We start from the raw sequence: 15402 nt of genomic DNA on the forward strand, positions 1-15402 counted from the left end.
GTAATAAGTTAATTAACCAAAACAACAAGTAATGAGTAATCGATATGGTGATAAATAAAAGGTGTTTTATTTATACTCAAAGGTTTGGGACACTATAGGATTAGTATTATTCTTGTGTTTCACTTTGCATGTTTTGACTTCATGAATAATTAATTATTTCAGAATAATCAAATTATTCGAATGGTCCACAGTCGTTCATATGTTGGAAGTAGGTATGAATGAAGACTGTCACGAATTGGTTTGTAGATTGTCTAAAGTGTATTAGACATAGCAAAGGTTTGCTGCGACGTTCATGAGTGCTTCTGAATATGATTTTGAGCATTAGATTAAACCCACGCTCACAAGAATCACTTCATGGTTTTATCACGAGTGATTGTGAGTCGATAATATTGTATATTCTTGAAACTGAGACGTGTGAGTTGTTATTTGCTGGTCAGTTGCACATTGATGATAAGTAAACGCACCAGTAACTTGGTGTTATAATACTTATTGTTGTTTGTGATTCGATGAGTGCGTACAAGCAAGCATCGAGTCGAAGTTTATCCGTTCCTTTTTCCAAAGTGGGATAAAAGCAATATGTGTGGGCCCATCGATGATTTACTGATGACACCCTAAGCGCTTGGCCAAGCCGAGACTAATTTGATGTGTTCAATTGTAGTCTGTTGTCAGTCGTCATAAATTGGAAATCGGTAAACAACACATAGACTGAGAGAATGATTACAATCCATGTCTCATGTCTATACGATATCAAGAATGGAGGAATATATGATCCGTTATCTAAAGGACACATTTCTGATACGATCAGAGTTGACAGCGGCTTTTGAAAGCTATGATTGCTGATGAGGTTCTGAACTCATACGCAGAATAGTTACTAGACTTATCCAAGTGGGAGACTGTTAGATTAGTGTCTAAGTCCATAACTATTTTGGTATGTACTTGACCCGATTGTGAGCATGGTCCTTTTGGGTTGCCTTCACACTAGTGACTAGACATGATGATTGTTGAGGAGAGAGGCTGGCTTATTGTTAAGAATATTAAATTAGGGTATAAATATGATTTTTTTAATATATTATATGAATAATATATTAATTTGGAATCATATTATTAATTAGTATTTAATCAGAAATTAATTTAGAATTAATTTTGGGATTAAAGGAACTGACTGAAAGTGCAGGGGCTATTTTGTAATTATTCAATAGTTGAGGCTTTGGGCCATTGGATCACCTTTACTAAGGCTTGAACGAAAATCCTAGAAGGATCTAGGAGTTTTCGTCCAAGGGATTAAGGAAAGGAGTCCATGGACTTGCTTAGGCCTTAAGCTAAGGGATTAGGGTTTACACCTTGAAACCCTAGTTAGCCTTAAGTATAAATAGCAGTCTAAGGCACTAAGATTTCGTCCAAGCTTTGGGAAACCCTAAAAAGAGACGAATTCTAGGGCAAGATACCCTTCTTTCCTCTCTCCCATATTCATCCTTTCACCTAGTGTGTTTGTGAGCCATTAGAGGTACTACACTTGTGGTACTTGCTTTCAAGAGCTAAGGAAATTCAAGGAACTAGTTGTTATTACTATATAACAACAAAAGGTATGTATTCTATTCCTCTATGTGGATTTCGAAAATAGTACTAGCATGCCAGGTTTCTTTTTGTGTTCATAAAATTGTATAACTAATAGTGATAACATAGATCCATCTCTAGGGTTGCATGCACAGATAAGATTGTTTGTATAAAACCCATCAAGTTTTCCTCACTATACTCAAGGGACTAAGGAACCAAGGTCGTTCCTTTTGGATTGTTATCCTGATATGTTATGCTAGTATGATCTGTTAGATCACTATCCTGGTAGATAGGATGGTATTATACTATTATGATCTGTTAGATCAGTATCCTGGTATATAGGATGTTATTATGTTATGTGATTATCTGTTATATGTGAACATGTCTGATTGTTGGTTGAGGCTTATCTACTTTGTGCGAGAGCCAACAGACTTGGGAATTCCAACCCGATGGTTGTGGGCCCTGAGTATTCCATCATGAGGATGATTGGACTCGTAGTATGTTGGCATTCCAACCTGATGGTTGTGGGCCTGGGGTATTCCATCCCGAGGATGACTGGACCCATAGTATTTTGGCATTCCAACCTAACGGTTAAGGGCATGGGGTATTCCAACCCGATGGTTTATTGGACCCATAGTATGTTGTTTGTGACTATATGTATATTGTTGTGTGCATGGGTATTTTGGGGGAACTCACTAAACTTCGGGCTTACAGTTTCGGTTTTGGTTTCACGTACATTAGATGTTTGTGGGAAGGCGAAGGCGTAATCGTACAACTCCTCACATTTTATGATTTTGATTTCTGGGATACTCTGACATGAGAATATTTTGAAAACACTTTGTAATAATTAATGGTTTTTAATTGGTTGAAAAAGTTTAAAATTGATTTTTATGGGTGTTACAAGTTGGTATTAGAGCCTTAGTTTGAGTGAATTGGAGGAACACTCGTATGAATCTAGTCTCAGAGTAGGGAAATATTTACAAAAGGTTTTCAAAATAATTAAAGGAGGATGCAGAGTGTACGATCAGCTGGAGCCAGTAAGTAGACCCCAAAATAACATGCATATATTTAATATTGAGATATGTTATAGCAACATTCTAGTACTAGGCTAGGGATCTTCTGAAATTGCATGATAGAATTGCTTGATTATATGATGCCTGATAGCCTAGGGTTTCTTTATATGAAATTGACATCCTTTATTTAGTTGCATAGTGTATACATCATAGGTTGTACATAATTAAGATCTTATAGCCTGAGAATGTTTGGCTCAGCTTTATTTCATATTCCTTGTTTTGTTGTGGGCTTAGAGTAGGACCGAGTATTCAGATGTCTATGGGGTCCAACGTTATGTATGGCTAGCGTACGCTAGTGCTGCAGTGTTGGTGGAAGTTTCATGGATGGGTGGATTATGCGAGGTCGGTAGTCCAGCATGAGATATTTAGCATTGCTCTAGGAGTGAGGATTGAGCGATCACCTTGCATATGTATATTGTTAGGGTGTTGTGATGATACTTGAGACAAATATGGGTAGGTGTGGAAGGTATTATGGGCCGATACTACTAAAAGCACAGGATCCATACGCGTAGCAAGGAAGTCACAACCCTTAAGGTTTAGTTGGGAGTTGGTTCCCTGTTATTTGTGCATATTATTTGATATCTTCCTAGTGTATTTTCATTATGGTGGTTACGAGGTGTTTTATGACTGGGTCCGGATTAGGATCAAGTCAGGGTGGTCAGGATGCCCCTACAGCGCTCGAGACTATCGACCAGGGTGGGCTAGTGTTCAAAGAGGATCGTGTCAGGGAGATCATCCGCAAGGAGGTGATCGAGATTGTCCAGGGTCAGATTTCGGAGATTTTTAGGTCTATTAAGACCGCCATGATGGAGTATTTTGATGACAGATATGCATCCCTAGCTGAGACGGCTGCCCCAACAGCTACATCAGATGTAACAGTGGCAGGGGGAAGAGCCAGTAGGGGTTTTCAGCACAGCACCGAAACTTCGATAACACGAAGCCCCCGAATTTCGATGGGACTTAGGATCCGATCATAGCCATAAGGTGGTTGTCTGACATGGACGGATGTTTCTGATGGGTTTTGAGCATTCTAACACTTCCTAAGTGTATATGCAACCCTAATAACCTTGGATCTATGTTTGTCTAATTATCATGCAAAGTTGATTTCCAAGGTTATGTTCCTATCTAGCATACATGGGAACAATTTTTCTTTGAATGAAAGATAGAACTACATACCTTTTTGTTGAAAGTGCTCCTTAAAACCTTGTGAGCCTAGCACCTCAAGTGTGATGCCTCAAATGCTTCACACAACACCAAATGCAATGAACAAACTTGAGAGAAAGCTCTAACACTTGCAAAATCGGCCAAGCCCTCTTCTTCTAGTTAGTGTAGCCGATTTTGGGTTGAAACACATTGCTTATATAGTGTGTTGCATTAGGTAAACCCTAATGTAACATGACTCTTCATTTCTTGATCCATGGGTTAACTCCATTGAGCATCCATGGAGCATCCTATGGGTGGAACCCAACTTGACAATCGATGGAGCCTCTTAGCCCACTATATAAGATATGGAAGATTTACATAACCTACCCATATATGTAATTAGTTATCTTTTGATCACTTCATTAATTCTAAATTAATTCTTGATCAAAACTAATTAAATAATATTATTAATATATTAGAACTTATAATATATTAATAAACCATAAGTGTTATTTCTCTCATCTAGTTTATTCAATTGCATGATGCCATGCAACCCAAATGGACCATGTCGGGTCGGGTCAAGTACATACCAGAAATAGTTATGGACTTAGACACCTTATCCAACAGTTTCTTCACGTGCTCATGTCCTGCTGACCAGAAGGTCAGATGTGCCCTAAAGTTGCTGAGGTCCGGGGCCAAGTACTGGTGGAGATTGATGACTGGGTCATATACAGATGATCAGAGAGCTGTAGTTTCTTGGGAGCACTTCAAAGATATATTCCGCGCTCGCCAAATTGCATGTGTCGAGTGCGAAGAGTTGTCACATGAGTTTTTGGATCTGAGACAGGGTACATGGTCGGTGATAGAGATTACTCGCGTGTTCACTGAGAGGGCGATGTTTTGCCTGGAGTTTGTTTCCGAGCAGGCTCAGATGACACATTATATGAGTATGCTCAGGACTGATATCCATCAGTTTGTTGCTACCCAGTGCTGCAGTACACTACTGGAGTTATAGGAGGCTGCTAGGCGGTGTGAGTTGGAGATTGAGTTACAGTTACGGGAGCAAAGGCAGGCCTCGGCACAGTCGCAGTCGGTGCCGAAGCGGTCCAAGACCGTTGATACCAGGTTTAGGGGACAGCTAGTCCGCACTTGTTGGAAGTGAAGAAAGGCTCATTCGGGGGTTTTCCAATTAGGGAGCGGGTGCCACAAATGTGGCAAGCACGACCATCTTACCAGGGATTGCAGGCAACAGAATCCAGGTCCCAGAGTTCGACTTTGTTACCATTGTGCGCAGGTGGGCCATCTGAAGGCCCAGTGTCCCTTACTAGCCGCCAAGCCGGCATAGGAGAGCTAGAGTGTTCGTTGCGAGTCTTTATCACCAACGAACACGGGGTTTCCGCTTCTTCGGTCTATTAGGGTTGTGTATTAGAGATCTTCGGGGTATCCTTCCCGATAGACCAGATTCTGATTCCCATGGGGGATGTATGTGTGATTGTGGGGATGGACTGGCTTAGTCGCTTTGGTGCCATGATCGACTACGAGGGTCGGCGGGTGGTGGTTCGAAACCCAAGTGGGGGAGAACTGATTGTCTACAGAGAGGGCACCAGATTGGGATCAGGGTTTTGTTCGGCTGCCAGAGCTCGGCAGCACATTCAGTATGGTTGTGCGGTTATCTAGCGTATATGGTGGAAATGTGGGTCAGGGATCAGGGTTCAGTATCAGAGGTTCTAGTGGTCAGAGAGTTTGCTAACGTGTTTCCAGAGAAGTTACCTGGAGTGCCTTTGGAGAGGCAGGTCGAGGTTAGGATCGACCTAGTTCCAGGTGCGGCACCTATCACCAAGGCGCCGTATCGGTTGGCACCACCAGAGATGCATGAGTTGTCATCAAAGTTACAAGCACTGTTGGGCAAGCAGTTTATTCGTCGAATCAGTTCTCCATGGGGAGCGCTGATTCTCTTTGTCAGGAAGAAGGATGGTTCACACCGGATGTGCATCGACTACCAGGAGTTAAACAAGTTGATGGGGAAGAACCATTATCCACTCCCGAGGATAGATGATCTTTTTGATCAGTTACAAGGAGCATCTTGGTTCTCTAAGATAGACCTGAGGTCCGGGTACTATCAGGTCAGGTTTAGGGAGGAGGATGTGGAGAAGATCGTGTTCCTGACTCGTTGTGGACATAAAGAGTTCGTGGTGATTCCGTTGTGACTCACTGACGCGCCGACAATATTTATGGACCTGATGAATCGGGTCTGTAGACCGATGCTCGATTGCTCGGTCATCGTGTTCATAGAAGATATTTTGGTGTACTCCAAGACCCGATGGCAGCATGAGGATCATCTTCGGAAGTAATTGGGAGTTTTGAGGCGAGAGCGACTGTATGCGAAGTTCTCGAAGTGCGAGTTTTGGTTACGAGAGGTTCAGTTCCTTGGGAACCTCGTTAACCAGGAGAGGATTTTGGTCGATTCGGCCAAAATCGAGGCAATTATGTAGTGGGAGGTTTCGAAGTTTCCCTCGGATATTAGGAGCTTTTTAGGATTGGCAAAGTACTACCAGAGATTCATACATAATTTCTCCAAGATTGCAGTACCCCTCACTCGTCTGACAAGGAAGGGGTGGATTTCCGGTGGGGCCCCAAGCAGTAGAGGGTGTTTGAGCCCTCCGACATTGACTATGTGAGGCTCCAGTCTTGACTCTCCCGGAGGGAGTTGAGGATTTTTTGGTGTTCTGAGATGCATCCATCATGGGACTGGGAGCGGTCCTCATGCAAAGAGGACGGGTGATAGCCTACACATCGCGGCAGCTGAAGCCGCATGAGACGAGATATCGTACTCATGATCTGGATATGGGAGCGGTGGTATTCGCTGTCAAGATTTGGAGACATTACCTCTATGGGGTCCGTTGTACCATATACACGGACCACAAGAGCCAGAGACACATCATGGATCAACCAAACCTGAACATGAGATAGCGCAGGTGGCTGGATGTAGTCAAGGACTACGACTGTGAGATCCTTTACCACCCATGTAAAGTGAACGTGGTTGCGGACGCTCTGGGCCGCAAGTCAGCTGGATCTTCTACCCCAGTGGCATGTATGAGGATATCAGTGGATTCTCCACTTGTGAGCTTGATCAGGAAAGCTCAGGAAGAGGGTATACGTCAGGAGAACTAGAAACTTGAGAGGATTAGGGGTGAGAACACCCGGTTTGTGCAGGATAGCCGAGGATTATTGACCTGTTGCGGTCGAGTTTGGGTTCCGATGTCTGGTGGAGTCAGAAAGACTATTTTGGAGGAGGCTCATAACTCTCACTTCTCTATTCACCCTGGGGCCACCAAGATGTACCGGGATTTGCGATTGAGTTACTGGTGGCCATGCATGATGCGAGAAATCGCTTGGTACATGGAGAGGTGCCAGATATGCAACATGGTCAAGGCCGAGCACCAGAGGCCACATGACAAGATGCAGCCTCTAGAGGTTCCCATGTGGAAGTGGGAATAGATCACGATGGATTTTATTACCAAGTTACCGAGGATGGCAAAGAGCTTCGACGCTATTTGTTTCATCGTGGATCGATTGACAAAGAGCGCCCATGTTTTGGCAATACGGGAGAGTTCATCGGCCGAGAAGTTGGACGACTCGTGTATCCACACAATTGTTGCTCGCCATGGGGTGCCAGTCTCTATTGTCTCAAACCGCAATGTTTGGTTCACCTCCCGTTTCTGGCAGAATTTCAAAGAGGAACTTGGCACGCATCTGCACTTCAGTACAACCTATCATCCACAAACATACAACCAGAATGAGTGGACCATACAGACTCTCGAGGATATGCTGAGAGCCTGTGTCATTGACTTCGGTGGGAGTTGGGACTCCTACATACCTCTTGCAGAGTTCTTTTATAACAACAGCTTTCACACCAGCATTGGTGCTCCGCTTTTTGAGTTGTTGTCTGGACGGAGATGTCACACCCCAGTCTTTTGGGGAGAGGTTGGTCACAGGGTGATGGGTCGGACTAAGGTAGTTATGCAGACTACCGAGATGATTCAGCAGATTAGACAACAACTGCAAGCCGCACAGAGTCAGCAGATGAGCTACGCCGACTGGCACCGATCTGAGCTGGAGTTTTAGGTCGGTGACATGGTACTCCTGAAGGTCTCACCCTAGAAGGGTGTGATCCGCTTCAGGAAGAGGGGGAAATTGGGTCCCCGATATATATCAGACGATTTAGGATCATTTCCAGAGTTATCAAGCTGGCGTATAGATTAGATCTCCCTGAGGACCTTAGTCAGATTCATAACACTTTCCATGTTTCACAGTTGCGGAAGTGAATTCTGGATGAGGAGGTAGTAGTGTCATTAGATGATATTCAGGTCGATGAGCACCTGAATTACGTAGAAAGGCTGGTGGCTGTTCTTGAGAGGAAAGTGAAAGTTCTACGGAATAAAGAAGTACCTTTAGTAAAGGTATAGTGGGAGCACATGAGGGGATCCGAGTGGATGTGGGTGTCGGAGGTAGAGATGCAAGAGCACTATCCAAGATTGTTCGACGTAGCAGACTTCGAGGACGAAGTCTAGTTCAAGTGGGGGAGAATTGTAACACCCCGACTCCTAGGTACAAGTTTTGAAGCATTATATACATATTTATGGACCTACTCGACAAGTTGGTTGCCCCCAACTCGTCATGTAGAAGTAGGTTAGCCCGCTTGGATTATTAGATCTACTCGATGAGTCGGAGGACCCAGACTCGACGTGTAGGAGCTAGGAGATGAAACCCTAATTTTAGGGTTTGCACCCTATATAAAGGACCTTAAGTCCCTTCCTCCAGTCCTTTATCACCCCGTGGATGGCTAAGAGAAACCCTAATCGCTATTAACCTCGTTCTTGAGTGATTGTGAGGCTTAAAGAGTGATTTTGGTTCTTTGTGTGAAGAAGGTGTGAAGTATAAGAAGCTTGGAGCAAAAAGGAGCTTGTAGATCTGACTCTACTTCATCTTTGCATCATTTTGAAGGTAACAAGTTGTTACATTGGCTTATCTTTAGCTAAATCTCTTCATGTTTGGGTTTTGGGCTATCTTTAGCACATTTGGGAGTCATTTCAAGTATTGCGGCAATATTTGAAGTTCTAACTTCAGATCTGGACTCCCCTTGGTCCCTATAGCTTTAAAGTTATGAGATTTGGCAAGCTTGGGCATTTCCCTTTGAGTTAACCTTTCCCTTAATCTAGTTTTGGCATTTAGGACCATGCATGTACGTAAAGTTTGCAACTTTACATGGAAATCATGCCCTAAGAGGTTGGATCTACAATATGGAGCTTTGGGGTGGCTTAAAAACATCTGTATAAGTAATGGATTGCATGAAATTGATGAGTCTCTTAGTCGACTCGGCGAGTCGGATGAAGGTTGCCCGTATTTGACTCTACATGAACCCGGCGAGTCAATAAGAGGACTCGCCGAGTCAGTTAGGGTTTCCTCCGACTTTTGGACACGTACGGCTCGACGAGTTGGTTGGAAACTCGGCGAGTCAATTAGGGTTTTGGTGATTTCTAAGTTCTTAAGGAACTCGGCGAGTTGCTAGCTGCACTCGACGAGTGGGGTCAAGATGGACTGTTGACTTTGACCAAGGGTTGACCAGTTTGACTTCTGGGGGTATTTTGGTAATTTGGGAATTTATGGACATGAACCATTGGTGGATGTAGGTGTTGGAATTGGGGTTGCATTTGGTGGAGTTTGACATTCTCACTTTGAGCTACTTTTGAGGTGTGTTTTCCTCACTATACTCAAGGGTCTAAGGTACCAAGGCCGACCCTTTTGGATTGTTATCCTGATATGTTATGCTAGTATGATCTATTAGATCAGTATCCTGGTAGATAAGATGGTATTATGCTATTATGATCTGTTAGATCGGTATCTTGGTATATAGGATGTTATTATATTGTTATGATCTGTTAGATCGGTTTGTCCATCTATAGACTATTATGTGATTATCTGTTATATGTGCACATGTTTGATTGGTGGTTGAGGCTTATCTGCTTTGTGCGAGAGCCAATAAACCTGGTCATTCCAACCCGATGGTTATGGGCCGTGAGTATTCCATCCCGAGGATGATTGGACTCGTATTATGTGGGCATTCCAACCCAATGGTTGTGGGCCTGGGGTATTCCATCCCAAGGATGACTGGACCCATAGTATGTTGGCATTCCAACCTAATGGTTGAGGGCCTGGGGTATTCCAACCCGATGGTTTATTGGAACCATAGTATGTTGTTTGTGACTATATGTATATTGTTGTGTGTATGGGTATTTTGGGGGAACTCACTAAGCTTCGTGCTTATAGTTTCGGTTTTGGTTTCAGGTATATTAAATGTTTGCGGGGAGGTGAAGGCGTGATCGTACAACTCCTCACATTTTATGATTTTGATTTCTAAGATACTCTGAGATGAGAATATTTTGAAAACACTTTTTAATAATTAATGGTTTTTTATTGGTTGAAAAAGTTTAAAACTGGCTTGATTTTTATGGGTGTTACAAGTACTTTTAAAGAGGAAATGAAGAAAATACCCCTTTATTTGGCCTCACAAACGTCTGTCATAGCTGGTGCACCAAACACAATTAATTACCATTAACTAAGGCAAACAAAGTACATCCAAATATTCATATTTACCATACAACAACATATTCATAATCTTTTCTAGTGCTTATCGTGTTTCATGGGTCCACCAAAAGTTACCCCAAAACAACAACACCAATGAACACAAGAAATTATAAGCCATTAATGCCTGGTTTTATCATGCATGTATTTCGATTTACATTTATAGGAATATCATACCAAAATGTCTATTACAGGTAACCAAGACTTCAAAATATATCCAAACATTACCATTACAACCACCACTGGAGCACCACTACCTACACACACTGGATTACCATTAACACAAACTAAACACACATAATCCTAATAGCATATATAACCAGGAACACCATTACAACAACTACCATTAGACTACGACCATTAGATTAGTATACCACAACAACCCATGTCCATGAGATTCACTTGATGTTTATCAAGTGAATCATGAAAATCATGAGCAGGAACATGACGACGACAACACCCAGAAGCAACAAAGCAATTGCTTCAATCTGCTTCTCAACATGGTCGAACCTTTGATGTATGTTGCGGAAATCCACCCTGGAATGAAGGTAATCTCGACCCATCTTCTCCTTCATACGTTCGACTTAACCTTGTTGCTCAACTACCTTTTCACCACAGTCACAGAAGATCGTGTAGAAATCATTCAAGTTAAGCTCGTCTGTTGAGCTTATGGAGTTTTTAGAGTTTATAGTATCTGGTGATGATGGTGGGGTAGGATCCATGGAAGACAGTGGAGGGAAAAAGGGAGTATTGTTGAATGATTGTCAGGTAGTGTTTGGCCAGAAATGGTAACGATATTTAAGGGTTTTTTTCTAGAAAATCCTTCTAATAATACTAGGGTACCACTTGAAATCTTAGGGCCCAAGCAAGCCAACTCGTTGGTGAGTCACTGACGTGTCATCCGAATTGGATGAGTTGACTATCTAACCGTGTTGGGTGGTGACTAGGCAAGGAAACTGGTTGAATTATGTCAAAATCCCTAATTAAGACGGTAAAATATGAATTCATACCCTTATAAAACCAAAAAATAACAATAGGGATCTTTTAAACCAAAATATGTAAGATCGTTGGGCTACAACGACATTTTCTCTATTAACTTATGTTTTTATACACAAAAAGTTAATATTTTTATTAATTACAAAAGTTAAAGGGTGCAATGGCACATTTGATATTTCACCAGGTACTTTTGGCTTCGTCTTTCAAACTTAACTAGAGACCTAAAAGTGGCAAAACAGTTGATCGGTCTTGTGTTAAACAACAAACATTTAATGATTTCCATGGCATGTTTCAGGCAGTAATTCAGAATATGGATTCACTGGATTTGATAGTTGATTGCGTTTTTCTTGAAAACATTTCAAGAATAACTTTTGCTTTTAGAAGACACGTATTGCTCGAGAAATAACACATGCATAGTGGTGCATGAATATATAAAGATCTAAAGAAAGCTTTACATAGATGCAATGTATCTTCTGAAAGGAGAGAGCAAATAGATCCTCGGCCTATTGTGGCCTAGAGCTCCAACAAAAGTGAACGATTGAATATAGCCTTATCTTAAAGATATATAACAATTGATTTTACATATTATTTATCAAAGTATCTGTTTGAGGAGAACATACATTTTTATTTTTATTCATAAATAATTACAACTTTGAAGAACTTATAGGCTATTGTGGTCATTGCGTATGTGTTATGGTATCCACAAAAGATTGCACTTGCATTTGTAGTAGCCCATGACAAGTGACATGTACCACTACAAGGGCCTAATCAAATAATTAGCAATAAATATGATATGGTCATCATCCATCGAAGGATTTGCAAGGGTATTTCTGGAAAACCCTAGTAAACTTTTATTTTATTTATTAAAACTTTCTTTTTTCTATTTGTTAGAAAACGAAAAATTAGAGGCATGATAGGATAAGTATAAATGTTATGTATTTTTAATCATTAAACTTGTAACTGTATATTTGAATAATAATTATTATATATTGATAATCTAGTAAACGTATATCTAAATTCGAATTAATATTATATTCATATACAAATACTACTCATATACCAATACTACTAAATTCATATATAAATCATTTTGATCATAAACTAATAAATTTACAAAAACTTATAAGTAAACTTACTCATATATTGATCAACAATTATTGCAAAAAAATCATATATAATATATAATGTGAATTTTAATCTAAATTAATACTCATATGTAAAAAACCTTATACAATTCACATTGACGAATAAGCTTCACCAATAAGCTGAAACTTTAAAAATCTATATCTATATCATACTATACTTATAAATGAGACATTTTTTTTATCACCTCATGCATTTGAAACCCTCACACAAATTTTTAAGCACCTCATGCATTTGAAACTCCCACACATTTTCATCTTCAAAATAATTAATCACACATCATGAAAGGTTTTATAACTTATATAATATGTTTAATAAACAATTAATGGATAGTCTACTATAAAAATGACATTCTCTTTGACTAGACACACAAATATAAATCACATACAATATTCACAAAGAAAACAAGTTTAAAGGTTCTGTGTTGGTTTGAGGGCTTTGGATCATTTTTCAAGTCATGTTATTATGTTAAAGTTTTTAATTTGTAAGTTTGTTATATACTAATTCTTTTTTTTATATTTTCTTGGTTTAAGTATTCTTTTAAGAAAATCATTGTATGTTGTGGTTGAAACTTCAATGTAAATTAGATTAGATTAATGTTATTGATCGTATGTTATAGAAGGTGATATAGATAATATTTAATTAAATATTATTTATATGTTTGTGTTGCTTTAAAGTAATAATTAATAAAAAAAATCATGGATATGTAATATTATCCATAGTATCCATGTAAGTCTCTTTAAAATGCAAATTGTCTATCTTATCACTTTATATATTAGTATATGTTTAACATTTTAATTATAATAACAAGTGTCTTTTGAAAGTTTTATTTCTTTTATTAATAATAATAAGGGGTTTTAAAACTAATAAGCCATAATTATAAATAATAAAATCAAATTATAAAAATCATGGATATGTCATATTATCCATGCAAGCCTCTTTTGAAATGCAAATTGTCTATCTTATCAATATATTATTTAGTGTATGTTTCACATTTTGATAGTAATATTAAGTGTTTCTTAAAAGCCTTCTTTAACTTATTATTAATAATAAGTGGTTTAAAACTGAAGAGCAATAATTTTAAATGACAATAATGTAACGAACCAATTTTTCAAAAGAAAATTTTCATTTTTAAGTACCCATATTACCATTCCATCATCCACACAAAAACCAGTTAATTGTTTTCAAAACCATATCAATTACAACTTTATTTCAAAATATCAGAGTGTCCCATAAAACGCCTGTGAGAGAATGCACGCCGCGCCATCAAGCCTTGTCTTTGCCCTTGAGCTCAGATGTACCTGAAACAAATCCACAAACTGTAAACTAATGCTTAGTGAGTTCCCCAGAGCATACCCCACACACAAGCCACATAACACATATCATATTAGCTATAACAACTATCTCTACCACATACCACATACCACATACCACATACCACATACCACATACCATACTAGCCATGAGTTATCTCTACCATCTACCTCATATCATGTTAGCATAAAGCTATCTCTACCGTATAACATTAGCTATAAAACATATCTCTACCACATATAACAGAGGCTATAAAAGCTATATCTACCACATATAACATTAGCTATATGTGACAACCCGATATTTCAACTCTATGTAATGACCTAAAAAGTCAAGTATTGTAACCACTTTTGATATAATGAAATTAAATTCGAAAATAAAATGTCCATAAATCTCAAATTAATTACCTACTATGTTAGATGACATTAAACCATGATCGTACGTAAAAAGAACGCCCAAATCTAACTTCGTATAAAGAAGTTATGATTTTTCCAAGTTCGGCTTAGCGACAGACAGCAAAAAAACTTGAAACGAAGATCGAGCGACTTTTGGCCAGAATGACCTAAATGAGAATTGAAGGTCTCGGCAATGGTTTTGCAACGGTAAAAATTCAGGCAAAAACAGACGTCAAATAATGAAGTTATGAATTTCTAACGAAATTTTCTTACCGCAACATTTTAAAAATAAATAATAAAAATAATTTCAAAATTTGCCGACGGAATGTAAACGAAAGTTGTAGAGCGTAGTCTCACCTGCGCGTGGATATAAAGAACGCCGAAAACGGAGTTCGTATGAAGAATATATGAATTTTTGAAGTTTATTAAATAAATAAAATATAATTTTTATTATTTAATCTTGGTATTATCCGAAGGAGGAGTCACCAGGCCGATCCGAGTTACGCCCAGCGTACACTCGTACGCCCCGCATACTCGAGGCCTAGGCCTCGGATCGTCCACGTCGCCCCTATGTGAGGCTATGCCTCGTCCCATCCGAAGGTCCGAGGCAGTCGAGGAAGCGGTCACGCATGACGCACGCGTACGCCCAGCGTACCGAGGCGGTTCCCACCCCCTATAAAAGGGATGTGAGGGTTCCGAAGAAAATGGCCAATTTCTCTCATCTTTCTTGCGTTTTTGCCTCGTTTTCGGTGCACGTACTATCCCGAAGCCCCGGTTTCCTTGCTCAAGTCCCGAAGGTCGTTTGTGCTTCCGAGATTCCCGAGAATCCCGAGAAAATCCGCTTTCTCGAGTCGAAATTCTACTCGGTTTTCATATCGCGTTTTACGATCTTTCAAGTGAGTTCCTACCCTTATAATCCACACTTTTAAATGTTTTATAAATGCTTTTATATGCTTTTAAGGGGGGAAATACAAGTAAAACACACAATTATTATCATGTGTTATATAAAGTTTCATTATACACTTTTTATCAACGGAATCATATGTGATTTATAACTATTATAGGGAAACTTTCGTATGCAAAATATATCACGATAACATCATATCTTTTGAAAGGAAAAATGTGGTTATATATGTATAAAT

Source organism: Lactuca serriola, chromosome 5, assembly GCF_051521515.1.
Source record: "Lactuca serriola cultivar US96UC23 chromosome 5, Lser_US96UC23_V15, whole genome shotgun sequence".
In the NCBI taxonomy this organism is placed as follows: Eukaryota; Viridiplantae; Streptophyta; class Magnoliopsida; order Asterales; family Asteraceae; genus Lactuca; species Lactuca serriola.